The 20087-nt window shown below is 36.8% G+C and overlaps 1 protein-coding gene across 1 annotated transcript in view; it reads left to right on the plus strand.

The window, feature by feature from the left end:
* The window catches only part of sgcz (sarcoglycan zeta), a 450656-nt gene that overhangs the window by 153912 nt on the left and 276657 nt on the right, over positions 1-20087 (plus strand). The gene's annotated exons all lie outside the window — the stretch shown is intronic.

The raw sequence follows: 20087 nt of genomic DNA on the forward strand, positions 1-20087 counted from the left end.
GACGCTCAAACTGATCTCAAGAGACGAGATCAAGCAACATATGAGCAACAGATTTTTCCTATGGGAGGGGTCCTTGTGAAACCAAGTAACCTCATCTGGTGTGAACACCATGGGTTCATGAAACTGCGTATAGCATTTATTTTGAAAAACTAACAGATTCTGTTCACCACTTCGGTCTGTCTTGACACATCTTTTGACCTTAAGCAGCTGTTCGGGTTGCTAAGAAAGCCCAAATCCAAAAAAGCTAAGAAATACCAAACGAAAAAACGTATTTGAAAGGATTTTGGGGGAGAAAAGAGTCAGCGATGAAACCTAATAGAGGTCTTTGACTTCAAAGAAAAGTAACACTGTTATTTGCAGACATAACCATGGGTGTTTTTGCAACATACAGATTTATTGCGACAGTTGTTCTCAAATCCCAGAAGCCGTTCAGATCTGCCTGATCCTCGGCGACTGATTCTCGTTTGTTTCACACACGCAAATAATAAAATTGCAGACAAGATGGATTCACGTTTATTATTATATTTAGAAAATACCAGTTTTTCTGTCAAGAGTCAGAGCTCTGTCTCCCCCTCTGGTCACCAGTGGGAACCATCTCCAGAGATCTGAATGCAGTTCATCACCCAGCAACCCCAGCGCACACTTCCTGCCACAAACCTGACTCTCATTTGCAATCACTCAGTTTACTCAAGCACTGCACTGAGCCTCACTCAGTGTAAAGTATTGTTTGTGCCACTCTGCCTGCATTACTGAGCATATTTCGACCTGATCTTCTGGTTTCCTGACCCTGTTTTGTCTCTGACTCTGTTTGCCTGCCCCAAATCTCGCCTGGATCCTGACTACTCCTGTTACTTCTCTGATGCTCCCATGCTCGTTATTGACCTCTGCCTGCCTGACCCAGATTTAGCTTTGTGGACCTTTAGCTGAGCTAATAAGCTTGCTGCAATTGGAACCAGCCGTCTGCCCGTTCTTGTGAGATTTATGACGATAGTCTCATTTTAATTTGGTTAAAAGTCGGTCGCAGCTAAAGTTAGCATCTGGTTGTTAGAATCCAGTTTGATGTAAAAGGGAAAATCTTCATCACAAAGTCTAAGTTTAAACAAACTGCAAAAATTTGGCAGAGAGTAAAGATTCAATCAAATAAAGTTGTCAACCTGCAAAAAATGTTACTGAACTGAGGGAACTTAAGGTTCAATAAGGCAGGCAGCTTTGAAACTTTAGCACAGATAATTAAAATAAATGTTTACTCAATGAATCAGGATTTATGTGAAAACATAATAAATAACATAACCAAATGCCCTTGGTTAACCAGCGGTCTACGAAATGCTTGTAAAAAGAAAAATAACCTGTATAAAAAATTCTTAAAACGGAGGACAAGAGAAAGTGAACAAAGATATAAGTCATATAAAAATAAACTAACTGAAATAACACGTTACAGTAAAAAAGTGTACTTCAATAATCTACTGAATGAAAATAAATACAACGTTAAGCGAGTTTGGGAAATATTAAATAACATCATTAAAAATGGGACAAAAAAGCGAACTCATCCAGATTACTTTACAGATGAGAAGGGTCAAAGCTATGACATCAATGAAGCAGCAAACGGTCTAAATAACTACTTTGTAAACGTGGGTCCAGAGTTGTCAGCGGAAATTCCAAAATGCAAAACTAGCAAAGACAATAACCCACCCATCGAAAGGATCCCACACTCAATCTTTCTCTCTGATGTGAACGAAAATGAGCTGATATCAATTGTGAATAATTTCAAGAGTAAAAACTCAAAAGATTGTGAGGATATAGATATGAAGGTGGTGAAAAAAGTCATTCATAGTGTAGCTAAGCCTCTAACATACATATGTAACTTATCATTACAAACTGGGAGATTCCCAAACCAAATGAAAATAGCCAAAGTGATTCCCATCTATAAGAGTGGAGACAAACACCAATTTACAAACTATAGACCTGTTTCTCTTCTTCCACAATTCTCAAAAATTTTAGAAAAAATATTCAATGATAAATTAGCTTTATTTATTGAAAAATATAACATTATAAATGAAAACCAATATGGTTTTAGAGAAAATAGATCTACCTCATTGGCTATCATTGATGCTGTGGAGGAAATCACAAATGCTTTGGACAAAAAGAAATATGCAGCTGGAGTTTTCATTGACTTAAAAAAAGCATTTGACACTCTCAATCATGAAATCCTACTTGACAAACGGGAAGTGTATGGGATAAAAGGACTAGCGTTAACTTGGGTCAAAAGCTATTTAACGGGAAGAAAACAATTTGTCAAGATTGATGAATATACATCAGAGACAAAAGAGATAAGTTGTGGTGTCCCACAAGGATCAATTCTGGGCCCGCTGCTATTCAATATTTACATAAATGATATATTCAATGTTTCAAAGCTTATGAAACTCATATTATTTGCTGATGACACAAATATATTCTATTCTACAGACAATCAAAGGGAACTTATAAAGGTGGTGAACACAGAGTTAAATAATATAAAACTATGGATGGATTACAACAAATTGTCTTTGAACCTAAATAAAACCAAAGTGATGTTTTTTGGAAACTACAACACAAATAAAGAGCCCTCAATTGTAATAAATAATGTCTTAATTGAACGTGTTACAGAAATCAAATTCTTCGGGGTTTTTATCGATGACAAACTAAGTTGGAAGCCACACATCAGACACATACAAACTAAAGTCTCAAAAAGTATTTCAATCTTAAATAAATCTAAACATATATTAGGATAACACAGTAGATATTTATTGTACTGTTCTTTAATATTACCATATTTCACCTACTGTATAGAACTTTGGGGGAATAATTACAAGAGCTCACTACATCCTCTCTTTCTACTTCAAAAACGAGCCGTCAGAGTTGTACATAAAGCCGGATATCTTGATCATACAAACAATCTATTTTATCAATCAAGACTTTTAAAACTGTATGACCTTGTGGATTTTTACACTGCGCAACTCTTATACAGAGCCAGTTGGAAATTGTTACCATTCAATATCCAAAAACAGTTCTTAGAAAATGAAGGAGGCTACAGACTGAGGGGATGTAGGAACTTCAAGATCAAATTGATAAGAACCACAAAGAAAAGTTTCTGTGTGTCGGTGTGTGGCACTAAACTTTGGAACAGTTTAAGTAATGAGCTCAAACAATGTTCTAATATTCAAATATTCAAGAAAATGTATAAAGAAACTCTTATTTCAGGATATGAAGATAAGAGGATTCAAGGATCAACAGGTGCTTGAATAATTCCAAATACATGTGTGAACTTGATTGTGGTGAAATAATCAAAGCTCTTTTAATTACAACCAATGAGTGTTACATTGTAATGTGCAATATTGATTACTGAAATGTTTAAATTACTATCATTAAGCTATTGATTTTATTTACTTGATCTGCAATGTGTAGCAATAATTACTGGTTTAATCTTATCATGTGTTCTAATGATGATCAATTATTATTACATATCGGTATCGTTACTGGTTACTGAAATCATGAATGAATGTTTTCTGAAGATCATCAATCATTACTAGGCACTGGATTTTGTTACTTCAAGAGAATCTATCTGATCAGAACCGGATTTAAAACTCTGTAAAACTATCAAATGAATGAACTCAGTAGGGGTGGGATTATATAAGCTTGCTTCTTCCCACTCCTTTTCAAGCAATAAATCAAACTCTACTTATACTTCAGTTAATGATCACTGTATTTAATTAAGCAAATGTGATTTAAGTGACATTTTTGTTTTGTTTTCTGTCTTTTTAATCTATGCATTTCATCATTTCTGTAATGAGTTTGATAAATATGTGTAATTTTTTTATTGCTTTGACTACAATGCTTGAAATAAATCAATAAATCAAATCAATCAAATCAAATAATATAAAAAATATTTTTGCTCTCAAAGATGATCTGAGCCTGGGATGAGTTCTCAATGTTATAATGGCATTCTATGGAGAAAAAACTGTCATGTCGCTTTTATTGAACTTTTACAAATCAACAACTTCACTTCACTGAATCACCTATCTGCAAAAACGAAAGGAAAAAAAAAATTTCTTGTAGTTGCATTTTAACATGGAAATATATTTTTTTTTCAGAAACCACAAGCAAAAAAATATGAAACGCCAACTTCAGCCCCGTCAGAACCGACCCATGAAAATATTGCCCTACATGAAACCAGTTTGAAAACAGGATGAGACCTCTGGCATGAATGTAGGTTGAGTCGGTTGGATTAGAGGCACTTGTGTGAAGGATCTTGTCTCTTTGTGTTTTACTTTCTTCGATGTCTGCCTCTGTCTCTCTAAAAACTGGTAGATTTTGATATGGAAATGGTGTTTGGGGAGAAATGTGCCCTCTAAGATTATAAAGGCACACTTAAATGCACCAGGATGAATATAGATCTGGGTATATGTGTATGTGTGGCATGACTACAACAAGGAGCAAATACTGAATACCACACGTTACTGAAGGCTGTAATGGAAAATCAAGGAATTTATCTCTATACAAATTTTTTTTGAGTTCCTAAAAGAGTTGCATGGAAGCTATATGCAGGCAATATTTGCTACTATTTATAATTTTACCCTAAACATGAATGTTGCAGCTAGTCATCCAAAGGTTAACTTCAGTGTGTGTTTTTTCCTGCTTTTACCAAGTTCATGTTTCATTTGTGAAATAGCCCATAGGGGAAAGTCATGGATTGGGTACAAAAAAAAATAGTTTTGGCCTTTTTTTATTGATTTCCAAAGAGAAAATGCTTGTCAACACGTCTTGAAGGACAACATACTTTTTATCCGCTGTTGCTATTGTGAAAACCACTGGAAGTTTGGTGCATTTTCCAGAATCTCCCCAGACAAACAACCTTTGCTGCAAGCTGTCAAAAATTGTCATCTGGCCAAACTCATCATAATCATACCAAGCTCTACAAAACACCTTGGTACAGTTTGGGTCTTAAGGTTGCAAAACCTTTTTTGGTTTATAATGGAAAATAAACAAGTGTGTGAATTTCTCCTCCGTGAAAAGGATACAGTTCTATACTATTCTAAATACCAACAGTGCAGAAAGGGCACCAAAAGTGTCTAAACCTTTATAGCACACTTTTAAGGTTATTTCCATACCAAATGTCTCTAATAGTTTACCACGGGTACCCCCAAAGACCACTGCAACCATCTGATTTTGCTTTTAGCCAAGATCCCTTTCTCAAGTAATTGATTGGCCTATCAGTGCCAACTGCTGCTCTCTCTTTAGCCTTGGTATTGATCAGCTGTGGCCCAGTAACATCTCTCGTGTTAGTTTTAACCAGCTGGCAGAGAGGAACACTAAAATGACCGAAACTGAGAACGTTAATGATATGTTCAAAATGCTGGAAGGGGCATAATTTTTACACAGGTGCTTTTTTTTCTACCAGAATAGCTGCTTTTGTAAAGTATATCTAACTATTGACTGCTCTCACACAGCTACAGCTGAGTTTTATTTTTTTTTTATATTCTGCACTGATTGGGCACAGAAAAAAAAAAACCACACAAACACGCACCTGACTTGTATGCAGTAAGCAAATAAGTAATCTATTTGAACACTTTGTGATTTTGGAAGTTCTCCCACTTGGAGACCTTGAAGGGGTCTGACATTTTAATTTTGGATGCATGTTAACTGTGGAAGACATCATCTAAATAAATCTGGAAATCATATTGCATGCTTTTTAAATAATTTATTTTTATGCTACTACAGCAAACACATATTTGAACACCTGAAAGAATCAATGTTAATATTCGGTGTTAACCTTCATTTGTGATTACACAGGTCAAATATTTCCTGTAGTTTGTTTACCAGGTTTGCAGACACTGCAGGATCGATTTTGGCCCAATCCTCCACTTTCTGGATTTTCACTGAGAAACAGAGGTTGAGGTCCTACCAAAGACTTTTTAATTGGGTTGAGGTCTGGGAACTGGCTTAGCCACTCCAGAACCTTGATACCCTTCTTACAGTTGTTATCCTGGCTGTGTGCTTTGGGGCATTGTCATGTTGGAACATTCAGCCATGACCTATCTTCATGTTTTAATTGAGGGTAGGTGGTTGTTCCCCAAAATGTGACAAAACTTTTATCTTACAAAAGGTTTTTGCTTTTTCAAACATTTTCAATGCTTTTTTTTTAGCACGAACACAAAATGAAAAGAAACACAAGAGTTAAAAAATAGACAAATAAAACAAAACAATGTGCTCCAAAAAGTTTGGGTGGAAGACAAAATCATGTATGTTCCCATTTTACAATGGCCATTGTACATAAATCCATTTAAAGTTATTCCTTCTCAAAACATTCACATATTGTTTGTGGTTTTTTTTTAATCCATGCAAACCTTTGCTTTGTTTTAAACCCTCTGTCCATTCGGTCCATAAATCCACCTCCCAAATTGATAAACACATTTTCTGTTTGTAGTGGGAATGCACAGCTTTTTGAAGTTCAGCTGATTTTTTAACTCGTATCCCCCATCTCTGTCCTTGAGCATTTGTTGTATGTTTACTGGAAGTAAGTTGTTTCTGGCTTTATACATATTGAGGGCTGTTTGAAGTTTCACAAGCTCCCATAATTTCAATAAACCCAACTTTAAAAACAGTGTCCAATAATCCACACCATGAACTTTTCGAATAGCTTTAATTATGAAAGATATACAAACACTGTAGACTATTTTATTATTCCTCAAACTTCTACAATGTATTGCAGATGTAGTACTATTGTCGATGAATATATTAGTAAACGTGCTCCTAATTACTCAGAGGAACTCAATTTCAGTCACTCTTTCCAAAATATCTAAATAATTAATTATAATAATAAATCTAAGACAATCTAAATAACAACAAATATAAGATAAAAGTTACTTTCTAAAGCTGCAGGAATGTAGCGATTTCCAAAAATCAGAAATTTTGTTTTGTTAACCTTGCGTGAGAGTTTATTTATGTTGAACCATTGTTTTAGTTTCACTGATTTTCCCATTGACTATTTTTATAACGTCCCTGAGATTCTCCCCTGTGCATACTATACTTGTGTAGTTTGCATACAAAAAGTATAGAGTGTATTTTACACTATGTGTATGTCGTTTAGATATAGGATCAATTGTTTTGCACCCAATATTGACCCCCGTGTGGTACTCCACAGACGAAATTTAGCAGGGAAAATTTTCCAGTTGTACAAGCTGCTGCCGGTTTTTAATGTATTGTATTCCATATATTACCAATTTCTTTAATGAAATTTTGTGATCAAAAGCTTTTTTTAAGATCAATGAACAGTCCTACTATGAACTTCTTATTATCTGTGGTATTTATTATTTCTTCAGTTAGTTGCTTAATCGCCTTGGATGTTGATCTATTTTTTTTTAAACTATATTGATCGTGTGACAATAGTTTATGTTTCTCAACAAAAATGTCCAGCCTTGAGAGGAAGACTTTTCACAGTACTTTCAAAAAAAAGAAGCTTGATAGGACCTTTATTATTATTATGTGTGTTTTTCTGCCTTTTCTGTTGGAACAGCTGTTATGCAAGCACACTGGTGACATGGTGAAGAAGCTCCTCGGGTCATTCTGATTACAGTAACGGCGCAGGTGATGTCATTTCCTCTGGTCCCATCTGTTCTTTATTTCTGAAGAATACCTCAAAACCTACGTCCTCACAAACAAATATTTTACATGAAGATCCTGCAGTTTAATACGTATTTTACTACTTTTTCTAGCAGGTTTCTATTCTCTCCTGAGATAAGTAAAACTTTTGACTCCTTTTCCAAAGAATGAGCATCTATTGGCAATTCTGTGTTCACTTGGGTTTTCTTGTTCAGGCCTGCAGTGCCTCTGGCTTTAATCATTCTCCACTATGTAAACAACAACACGCATGTTAATGGAACTCCTCAGAGTGGTAGCTCTGGCCAAGCTAAAAGCCATCTGTCTTTATTTCAGATCCGCAGATATCCCATTTCTTCCTCCCGCAGGACGTTGCAGTAAGTAAGGAGCTTAGTTTCCAGAAACTTCTCGACATTTTAAAGTACAGCTTCTCACAGCCCAAAGAAACATACTTATCACCCAAAAATAATTTGAGGGTTTTGTCTTGTGCTATTCTCATCTATTAGGACCTATAATCCATGACACAAAAATTAGTCTTTCTCCATATTGAACAAAGCTACTTTTTGTATTTGCTGAAACTCAAGTAGCCTTGGCGTGCATTCTTCAGCACACAAAAATCTACTTGCTTCTCTGCTTAAGTCATACATTTGTACATCTAGTTTAGCAAAATTTACTTTTAGAAAGGCATTTCTGAAAAGACAAGTATTTAGTCTGTTCAAAAATGCATTTTAAGCTGCTAAAATGCAAGCGGCTGGCTTAATAAAGTAGAGACAACTTTTTTTTTACTATTAAATCAAACAAAAACACTAATAGACACAGTGAACATTTCATCTAGTTTATTTTGACATTTGTGGGGCTTTGTACAACAGTTTTTTTTCTTCTTGTTGCTGTGTCAATTTTAGTGAAAACTCTTGTATTAAAAAAAAATGTAAAAAAAAAAAGAACCATGATCACGCCTGCCACACATCGTTGTGCTCCATAATCATTTGCTTCATGAATATTTCACAGAGTTAAATGGAGAAACTGAATTGTCCCAACTCTTTAAGTTCTGCCTGCAGCTGTGAACCTCTCCCAGTGTAGCTATTACTAGCTAGAGAAGCTGTAATAAAAAGCTGGAGAGAGTCCCAAAAAAGTCTAAATGAAGCCTTTGCCGCTTTTCTTTGCATGGCTGTGAAATGATAGCTTCTTCTAATTGCCCTTGGTACTTTATGGGGGTGAGCACAAAGTCTAAGAGTTTTAATTATACATCTAAAGTGCAAAAACTATCTCTGGAGTTCACAATTTGTTTTGGCTCCTTGTTTTCCCTTGTGCAAGTTAAGTAAAATCGAGATCCTTGAGAGATTCCTTTGGAGATGCAGTGAGAATTCTTTTAAGGTTATTCAGAGAAAGCAATGACACAAATTCAGACTGGATGCCACAGCCCCTTACAACAAAATTACCTGATTTGGTTACTTGATTTAGGAGAACGATGGTGTCAGTCTCCTTTCCTTTGAACACACGCGTTTGCATCGTTTTGCAGACTGTATGCTTTGTTCACATCCCACATTACTGCAGCTAATCCAATGATATATTCAGAATCGTGCACATAGTTGAACTTGTGAGTCATACTGGGAAATGACACATCATGATTATGCTGCTGAATATGTCTCATTTTGCAGATCGGGTTGCAAAATAATACATAATAAGCTGGAGTTTTGTTTGTGTGGGAGTATATGCATAATGTTTACTTGGATTTCTTTATATTGGTAAACACATACTCTGTTTACAGCAAACTACACAGAATCTGGATATAAAAACTGTCAGATGAAAAAGTATAAACTCACAGGTATTATTAATGACAAGGATATTTGATTTGAAAAGTTTGACTGGTGGTGAAATGTTTGTTTCTTTAACATTTGTTCTCTAAGCTCTTGTACCTTCAGTCAGTGACTTTTCATTGTCAGTTTCAGCAGTCCTGTCACATCTGGCTTTCTAGCGCTCACTACTTTCATCACCAACTGACAGAAACCAAAAAATTCAGTGTTACTTCACAATTTTTTGGAGACGGAACCTGTGCCATGCCTGTCAAATTCTGTGCTTTAGTGTAGCCTAAAATGTTTCCTACTAAATGTTCTATTTCCAATGTTTTTTTTTTATTTTTTGTTTTTTTTACTACCCATGTTATCTGTTCAGATACCAAACTTTAGTCTCGGCACCATTCATCCCCTTTCACTTATACCACTGGTCCACTTTTGGTCCCTAGTCCCATTAGTTTCACTCTGTTTGTCCAATTTCATTTCAGGTGTGCGATGATATCTCTGCCAGGATATGCCCTCTGCACACAGCAGGCAACGCTGTCAAGTCAGGAGCTGCCAATTCCACCAAGATTTGGCTGAAATGTGTGAAACCTTTCAACAATGCAGGGCATTCAATTCCTAAATTATGTGATCATTTTAGAGAAAACAAGACTAATCTCTGGTGTCTTGGTGAACTGGACAAGGAGTGCTACAAATAATAGTGACAGAAAATGAACAAATCCACCCACAAAACTGGTTTATTCTTCTAAAAGATTTATGTCTGTGAAGACTCTCATTCATCCAGGTTAATTCCATCGCAGTAGTAGGTTTAGAAATGGTCAACTGGACTTGGTTTTTTAAAGTAAATGACAATTTTTAAACCTACCGTACTACTGCTTATAAAAGATTAGCAAAATGATAGAAAACATGCCAAACCCAACAAATCTGATGTGGATAAAATCCAGTATAGAGTCTGTTACTTTTACAATTTCTGAAATAGAATTTGATGAGCACTGACTGACAGCCCAAACTGGGCAAACAGATGAGCGCTGAACCCTTTTGCGTTGGACAGGTTTTACTATTACAAAAATAGGTTATGAATTTTTGGATAGCCAGGGTCTAAATTTGTATCAACCCCTTTTTGTTTTTTTATTTTTTATTTGATTTGATACATTTTGTGTTTTAAGTTTATATACATATTTTTAATAGAATTTGTATTTACAGTCACCGGCTATTTTCTTAGCTCTACCTTGCTAGTGGCGGGTTGGACCCCCCTTTGTCTTCAGAACTGCCTTAATCCTTGATGGCAATAATTTAACAATGTCCTGAAAACATTCCTCAGTTTGGTCCATATTGACACGATAGCATCACACAGTTGCTGCAGATTTGTCGGTTGCACATCCATGATGCCAATCCTGTTCACTCACATCCCAAAGGTGATCTACTGGGTTGAGATCAAGTGACTGTGGAGGACATTTGAGTCCAGTGAACTTATTGTCATGTTCAAGAAACCAGTCTGAGATGATTCTAGCTTTATGACATGGAGCATTATCCTGCTGGGAGTAGCCATCAGAAGATGGTACACCTGTCAGAAAGGGATGGACATGGTCAGCAGCAATAGTCAGGTAGGCTGTGGTGTTGGAACCATGCTCAACTGAAACAAATGTGACCAAAGTTTGCCAAGAAAACATCCCCGAAATCATTACACTTCCACCACCAACTTGAACTGTTGATACAAAGCACGATGGATCCATGCTTTCATGTAGTTGACGCCAAATTCTGACTATCATCTGAATGTGGCAGCACAAATGGAGACTCATCAGACCAGACAATGTTTTTCCAATCTTCTATGGTCCAGTTCTGGTGAGTCTGTGTGAATTGTAGCCTCAGTTTCCTGTTCTTAGCTGACAGGAGTGGTACCCGGTGTGGTTTTCTGCTGCTGTAGCCCATCTGCATCAAGGTTGGACGTGTTGTGCATTCAGAGATGATCTTCTGCAGACCTCGGTCGGTTCCAGTAGTTCTTTGATTTCCTGTTGTCTTTCTATCTGCTGGAACCGGTCTGACCATTCTCCTCTGATCTCTGGCATCAACAAGGTGTTTCTGCCCACAGAACTTCAGCTCACTGGATATTTTCTCTTTTGCGCAACATTCTCTGTAAACCCTAGAGATGGTTGTGGGTGAAAATCTCAGTAGGTCAGCGGTTTTCTATAGGTTAAAATGAAATTTAAAAAAAGAACTCTTACACTCACACTAGTCTTGTTTTTTTCTTACCATTTCCTTTTATTCATTTATTTATTTTTAGGAAACTTAATTTAGAAATGTAGGAGTAAAGTCTTTGACTAAATCTACTGTCAGTCTGAAGTGGTTCCTCATGAGTGTTTGGCATTTAAGTAGCTCAAATATAAGGTAATGCATTGAAAGTGAATCCAATGCCATCACCACAAAGCTCAGTTGAGGTCTTTGTTTCTCAGAAAGCAGCTACAAAAAGAGATCAATTCTTGCAACCCCCCACAAATCTGCGGTTCATTTGCATACGCTTTCCACAGTATAGTGGAAGTGGAACACTCAAAGCTAACATGAACATGAGATGTAAACTGCAAGTTGAACATTTCTGAAGTACTTTTAGATTGAAGCTTTTTTTCCGTTAACTTCAGTCCCATGGTTCTAAATGCACAAAAAACACACTGGTGGTTTAAAACCACTGTGCACATTTGTCTGAGTTTGCTTTTAGATCTGGGATGTTAGAGTTAATGTGTTGAAATGATTTCACCACAGATTTACATCTGGTCTTTATGTGCATGACAACAACATAAAAATAGCAAAATCTCATTATCGGCTGTGGGCATCGGTTGACATTTTGTGCGTCCAGTTCTCTGCAGAATCTCAAAAAGAAAAGAGCTTTTGTGAGATGGCAGCGAAGTGATAAAATATTCAGCTCTTCATCTGGATCTGTTATTTGTTTGAACAGCATAGTCATACAAATGTACAGATAGGCACAACCAGATATGAGGGGTAAGGTGTAATAAGATCTGTGGGCACTGAAATGTCAACGGAAATCAAAGTTTTGATGTGTCTGCAAATTTAAAACATGCTCTATGTCAGAAGCTAAAACAAATATTTTCATGAAAAGTAGAAAAGTTTGCCTTTAAAACTTTAATGCTGTGATTTTCTTTGTTATTTCTGTGTTCTGGATTGCTCTTTGTTAATAGATACTGTCTAAGACAGTCTGGAGACTTGGAGTGTGTGTATGATTGACACAGAGATTTGTAAATCAGTTTGCCTAAAGTTTAAAACCAATTCTTGAGGATAATCAATAACTGTAATCAGCAATAGTCCTCTTACTATTAATATGTATATTTTTTTTATGTCGGGCTACACACCTCAGCATTCTTTGTAAATGATAAGCCTTGTTCCGAAGACAAATGTCAATCTGACTTTCTTCAGATTTGACAGAAATAAGAAGGCATAAAAATATTTCATTCTAAAGAAGAATGAATGCTTAAAAATGCTGAACATCTATCATTACAAGAATCTAATTTTTGAGCTTTTAAGTGTATTATAATGTTAATTCCTCACAAAAAAAGAAAAAACACAAAACACGTTGATGTGTTGAGTATTTCTCTAAAAACCTGACGTCTGAGGACCAGCCCCTCCAAATCCACCAAAACGTGCGGCTCCTCACATTCAGACATAGATAAGTTAGGGACGGCCCCTTCCAGAAAGAGCTGCGCTGCCGGCTCCGTCCCCAGGCTAATGCACACACTTTCTCCACAGAGCTAGCAGTGATCGACAAAATGCTTCTGCAAAAGTGCGGATATATATTTTCGTGGGCGAAACGCAGACACACTGCTGAGGCCTACTCTAGGCTGACGTCATGAAATGGGCGGCACCCAAAAGGTGGTTCTTCAGAGATTGAGCCGACTTACTTTCGTGAAGTCGTCCAAATAACTCATATTGCTTAAAAAATGTTTTTTAGTGTATATGGACATAGTTTACTCTGAAAGGTTTGAGAAAAAGCATCATATAGGCCCTTTAACAAAAAAGCTAACAGCACATTAAGTTGAATAAAAACAATATGCACTAGTTTTACATTTTCCCTCTGTTTTATAGCTAACATTGTCATTTACATGTAGTCGTGTAGCCTCAATTTATTGACTAAAATGTACTTATGCGTCATGTGATTCTCATATTGATATTGTGAAATTATAACAAAAATGTCTTCATTTTTTGGGGTTTCTTTAATTTTATAACTTCCTCCAAACTGGTTATTAAAGAGCGCATATGATTGGTTGCATTCAAAAAAACAAAAATAATAACACAAGATGGCATGTGGCACAAAAAAATAGGACTGCGAGCCAGGCTGGATTCATGCTAGGATGTTTGTTAAGCTGCTCCCTGTCTAAGCAGGCATCGCTGCACAGTGGGATGGCAATGTCAAAACAAAGATGACTTTGTTATCAAAGCCATGACATGATGTAATGCGCTGCGCCTGTCTTTCAGTGAGCTGTGACTGGATACAAATTAATCAGAGCCGGGGACAGACACAGCAGTTGGTCTCAGCCCACGAAGGCTGGGTGGCTCTTAATGACTCTGCTGTGTCTTTTATTTACAATTGGTGGACACGAAAACAGCCGTCGCTTCTACTTTGAGTCAAATCATGAAGTGTAGTTTCCAGGTAGAAAAGATAAACTACTGGCTTAACTGATTACCCTTTTTAGCGTGAAAACGTAAAATCTTACTAGCTATATATACGGTTTTAGAAAAACAGCATTTCAGTCCACCAGAAGTTAAACCCTACAGATGAACAAGATCGAGGACTTCAACTGAGAAAGAAAATATCATTTTTCACACACCATTCAGTCGTGTTTTATTGTTAATCATGAAGCAACAACCTCAAATAGATGAAATCTCTCTCATTCGATTCTTTTGGATTCCACCCGTTTCCATCTGGTGCAGTTTTAGAGGCTGCTTCAGGTATGACAATAGGATATGTGTTTTGTATAAGAATGTTTAGGAAGTTGGGAGCATTTTAAATAATCCAATAAAAAACATGGCACAAGGTTGTGTGTTCATTTTGTGTTGTGTTTTTTGTTTTTTTTTCAAACACAAGACAGCTATCTTGTCACAAGCTGTTAATCAGTGCAAGTCCACATCCGATTTTAACCAAAACTCACATGACTTAGCTTCAAATTTCAGTAAATGTCATCATTTCACAACATTGAAAATATTTTGACAACGTTTGCAGAATAGACCCAAGGTTTGAAAGTATTAAAAATAGATTTAGTTATTTCTGTGACACAAACTGAGCTCTAAACAAACTACAGGAAATACAGGAAAGTCGCATTTGGTGAGCTTTCTCTACTCCCACCTTCTCCCATCTCTCTGGTCCTCTAATTCAACAAAACAGGAAGTGATGCTCTGAGGAGCCTGCATCCTGAGCATGGCTGCTGTCAGTAATGCACACCACTGAGCTGCAGAAAGCTTCACTTTAATGCAGTTTCATGTAAGATGATGAGGCAGAGAAGGAACATATTTGGATGCAATGATATGACATTGACATGTCACTGCACAGAACAGATGGTGCAGAAGTTTCTTTGTCATACTTTTTACAGGATTGCAATTAGGAGTTTCTGTCTATTTTAATTGCCCAAAAGTGACTCAAGCAAAATAAATTTGCATGTCCTATTTCTGCTGATCAGTTAGTTCTAAAGCATTTTGAATTACACTCTGCCAATGCAGAAAAAAAATCCTATTGGATTATGACTGAAAATGAGATTTAGTGGAGTCAACGAATAAAAAAAAAAGTTCAATTAAAATCAGAAAAAAGGAGGCAGAGGAAGAGTGAAGGAGTGTTTGATGTATTTTGGGGATTTGGCATGGGTGCAGAATTAGAGGTTTCAGAGGAATTGCTCTCTTTTATTAATTGTGCATCTTAGAATAATCTAAGTATTAATTTAGTCTCTGACACAAGTAGGACTATTGTCTAGAGTTTTACAAAAAAAAAAAAACTGATCACATAAGCTGAAATAAAAAACTTCAAGGCCCCCCAGTACAAGATATCTTAAAATTTATCCACACCACTTTAGGTCATTTACATTCAGTTTCAATTTAACTTTTAACAAACTAGATTGGAGAAAAAGAGATCTGTAAAACCAGAAAGATGGCTCTCTTCGAGGGATCATGGATCCACAACTTGCTAATGAGAGCCACATTTCATGTTCTCTCTTTTGAATTATTAAAACGGATCTAAAAGATTTACGCTCAAACTGAAATTTTACCCCAAAAAATGGTGCACAGATGCAAGATTATTACAACATATTGCTTAACTGCTTTGATGCCTGCGCACACTGTGCATCAAATTCCTCCCTTATAAGCTGACACGTCCCAATGCAAGCAGGCCAAAATCAAAGCTCGTTTATTCTCTGCATGCACCTATAGGCGTTACCATAATGCATCTTTTCTGCAAAGAATAAAAGACATATTGCAACCATATGCATGTTTTGAACTTGATCATAAACTCATGTTTGAGAAAAATGTACATTGAAATGACAAATTTTATTGTTACAGTTGTTCATCAACAGTTTACTCTTCTGTTTGCCTGAGCTCAAACATGCAAACCAAAACACATTTTACAGACTTTATATACATTTTGAAACAAACATGCTTTACCCGCCATCTGGATTATTGATCAAGTCTTTAAACCTGCAGTGCTTGTCTGCATAATTAAGCGCTTTTACAAGTCTATGGAAGTCTTCCTGTGTTTTGGTGGGCTGCAGTGTCACAAAAAAGGAGTTAGTTTGTGTTAGGATGGGCTTTTTAGAGACGGTTGCTTCAACTGAGGAGTTTTGGAGCTTAACCCACTAACGGCACCTTTGCCTTGAGGCAACACCTTAAATTGCATTTCCTTTTCCTCTTAATCTTCTCAATTTTCTCCTTGCTCTTTGCTGTCTTTTCTTTGACTTTCTGCTCTCCCCATCCCGTCCTTGTGTCCATCCTGCAAAGATCATTCTGTTGCATTGGACTTTTTTTTTTTTAACCCTAAACTTGGCCATTAAAGTAGTACTATAATAATTCATTACACACTGCAAGGGGATGGAAGTTCTTTGGAGTCTGACAAATACATGGAAAAAAAATGATTGAGACGATTCAAGTTAGAGATCTTGAAAAGAAGCAAATATATTGTTTTTTATAACGGAAACAAAAGAAATGTCTCCATTGATAATTCATTTAGTTGAATTTAAATCAAATAAAAAAAGTTTATTAGTAAGCTCACATGTTTGAGTTTTGCAATTACTGCTGGCCAGCCAACTGAGCTGGCCAGCGTGAAAAAGAAGGCTATCCAGAATAATCCCCCAAATACAATGGACTTTCTTTTTTAATAATTCAACTTTGAAATATATTATCCATTGATTTATTTCTTCTTAGCTGAATGTGTGCTGCTCTTAAATATGTAATCTCTTGAAAAGAAGCCAAACAAACAAAAAAGGGTCCTGTAATAGTGTAAATAGTGCAAAACTGGTGCAACACGAACTGATTATGCAGTTAAGGACTCGACTGGTGAGCTCAGTCTGACGAGGAACGTCAGTCCAACTGACATTTGCTGTTAGCAGGGGATGGATTCCTGTGGAGAGGTAGAAAAGAGGGTAAGCACAGAGAGGTAAAGGTTAAGTGTGACCGAGGGCACAGGAATGGACAGACTGACAGCGAGGTTTTGCAGGGGTGAATGATGTTGGGCCATCATGGGTGTACCGTACAGGCATGTAGCATTCACATCAACTCATTGTCCTTCACAGTTTCATACAGACCAGCGTATTCCCCGACTTGTTCTTTCATTATCTGTGTCTGCCGTGTCCTCACATGCCTGAATTCATGCATGCATGCTCACAGCTGGTGTCAGCTTCTTGCTGATGGGCTGCCATTTTTTAGTCTGCATCTAATGGCTAATTAGGATCTGGTTAATGATCTCCTTTTCTCCTTAACTTCCTCTTTCTCTCCGTTTCTCATCCATATACGATCCAGTGAGGATTGGCTCTAAAGGGCAAGGGGTGGGGAGTCATCATGAAGCAATCCAGTCCTTTTTCTCAAACGTTCTATGGGAAACAGATGGAAGAAGAACATGGAAGGAATCTGCAGCTGCTTTCTGTTCTCTCTTTGTCTCCTCTTTAAAGATGGATGGATAGACTTCCACTGTTTCTACAGATGTCCCGCCTGTTCTTTGTTTGTTTCTGCAGGATGCGTTGTAAATGCTTGTCACAGGGATGATTTTTTAGTTGACTGCTTCATCACAGTACGGAGAAATATGTTTTGTAAAACCCCTTTTGAAGCAGAAATGATTCCAAAGCTCAAGAAGGAACATTATTAATTGGTTACTGAATTGCGCGACACACCGCTTCATCATTGACACATTTACCACTTAATTAGAAAAACATTAAAAGAGACGCACCATGGAGGGTTTCGGATGATTTAAACACCCCAAATTCTCTAATTCCTTCCTGTTATCATTTGAAATCTTCCATAAACTGTCACGACTTTTAAGTTGAGTTTTCAAAGCAGAGGGTGCTAATCACTAAAATTAAGAATGAGCATATTTTAAATTAAACTGTTGTGTTTCAGGCGTCCTCTCAGAGTCGGTGAGCTGTTTCTTTTTTTTTTTTTTTTGTGATGTGCCTTATTTGCTGTTCTGTTCATTGCTTCTGTGAATTCAGGCACCAACATTTCTAGTTTCTTTTGGATTATCCTGGACCTTCGGTTCCATTCTGACATTGATGTGACCGGAGAATCACAGACGACCTGCTGTGTTTTTCAGAAAAGCCTTCTAAGAACAGCATCTAGCGTATACGGACACATGGCCATTTTCATATATTTTAATAGAAAAATGCCTTTTTCATCTATTGTGTGTCTTAAAAAAAAAAAAAGAGTTTTGCATATATTTCACACAATATAAACGGTTTTAGTCCTTTACTTATATTTTTCAATATAAAAAGCCTTTCCCCCTAAAAATGACACATTAATAATAAAAATTGGAATGGAAGCTAATATTCTTTGTGATCCTCTGTTCATCAGTCTCCAATTGTTTCAGTTTTGCACCACTTTTTCGATTAATTATGAAACTATAATATTTTCTTTTTTGTGTGAAAGAAGGCTTGGCTGTAAGCACCAGAGAACTGAAAATCAGACTTTTTCATTTTAGCTCCTTAAAGTGGATTAATGTATTCCAGAAGAAAATTCAAGTGTAGGCAAAACATAAGTAGGCAAAAGAGCTGCTGGTAAATAATATGTTTTTCTGAGAAATTAAATATTTTTAAAATGTTCGTTTAAAATTCTTTTCTCCCAATAGCTGCCGCCATCAAAGAGTGTGGCTAAATTCCAGTGCTCTCAATTTGTCTTGCAGCTAAAACACAACATGTTGCAGCTTTACCTAAAGTGTCACAGCTTGTGTGTGTGTGTGTTTGTGTGCATGCACTAGAAAGCAGTGTACAGCTTGTCAGTTTGATGCAGGGGTAATCAGCCTGGCTAATGGAGTCCTCAGGCAATTAATGAGTGCCTCAACTCCACTGAAGATGAGACATAAAGAATACACACACCCAAACAAACAAGCACAAACACCCATACACTCATCACACACATAAACCTCCACACTGATTCACTAAACTTCTCAAACCACCCAAGTCAGCATTTCCATTTAAAACCAATTACTGAGGGCATATTTCATTTTCTAGTAGATCTCCACTAGCTACACAGAACAACAGAGCAAGTCATTGCAGCCATCAGTCATCAATGACAATTAATCAATACAATAATGCAACTCACTATAGAAAGCTGGTGAATGCACCAACAGCATCTGACAAACAACAAACAAACAAACAAACAAGTGTAAACTTTGTAGAACTGCACATTGAAATAGTTTAAAAGAATTTGAAACATCTCTAGTTGTATTGATATGAAATGAGAAATACTAGATATGTTTCATCTATATTCATCTTTTACCCACTTATTCCTGTGCAAGGTCACTGGAATCCTAGCTACACAAGGGCAAAGACGAAGTTACCCTGGACAGTTCACCAGTCCATAGCAGGGCCATTGAGAAACAGTCAACCACAGACACACCCAAGGGGCAATTTACAATCAGCCAGTGAAGCATGTTTTTGGACTGTGGGAAGAAGCTAGAGTGCCCAGAGATGGGGCATGACAGACATGGGGATAACATGGAAACCAAGCCAAGATTAAAGATTTATAGGTTTCAACCAGCTGTGAGGCCAGAGTCGGATCCACTGTATCTGTCACCAATGAGTGGTGAAGGACCCCATATGCAGGAGACCGGGCTTGTGGCGAAAAATTCAAAGAGTTATAAACAAACTTAAACTGCACTCATCTCTGTGCAAAAGGACGCAGGAGTAATTCTCTATAAGATATCATGGACTCATATCATGGAATACTCGCACTGACCCACTGCTCACTGCAAACTCTTTGTCCATTTACAAAACCAAATGAAAAATAGACGGTTAGCCACATACTACGTATTCTGTGTACATCACCTTTTTTCTTTAATTGCTTGTCTTTTGCTTATCTGGGTGTGACTGAACATGGTTTTTCCTCTTCCCTGCACATTTTACTGTTCTTTTCTATGTAAATGTTCAAGTTTATCTTCTGTTTTATTATCTTCTCTTGAGTCATGACGCC

Source organism: Oryzias latipes, chromosome 1, assembly GCF_002234675.1.
Source record: "Oryzias latipes chromosome 1, ASM223467v1".
Taxonomy (NCBI): domain Eukaryota; kingdom Metazoa; phylum Chordata; class Actinopteri; order Beloniformes; family Adrianichthyidae; genus Oryzias; species Oryzias latipes.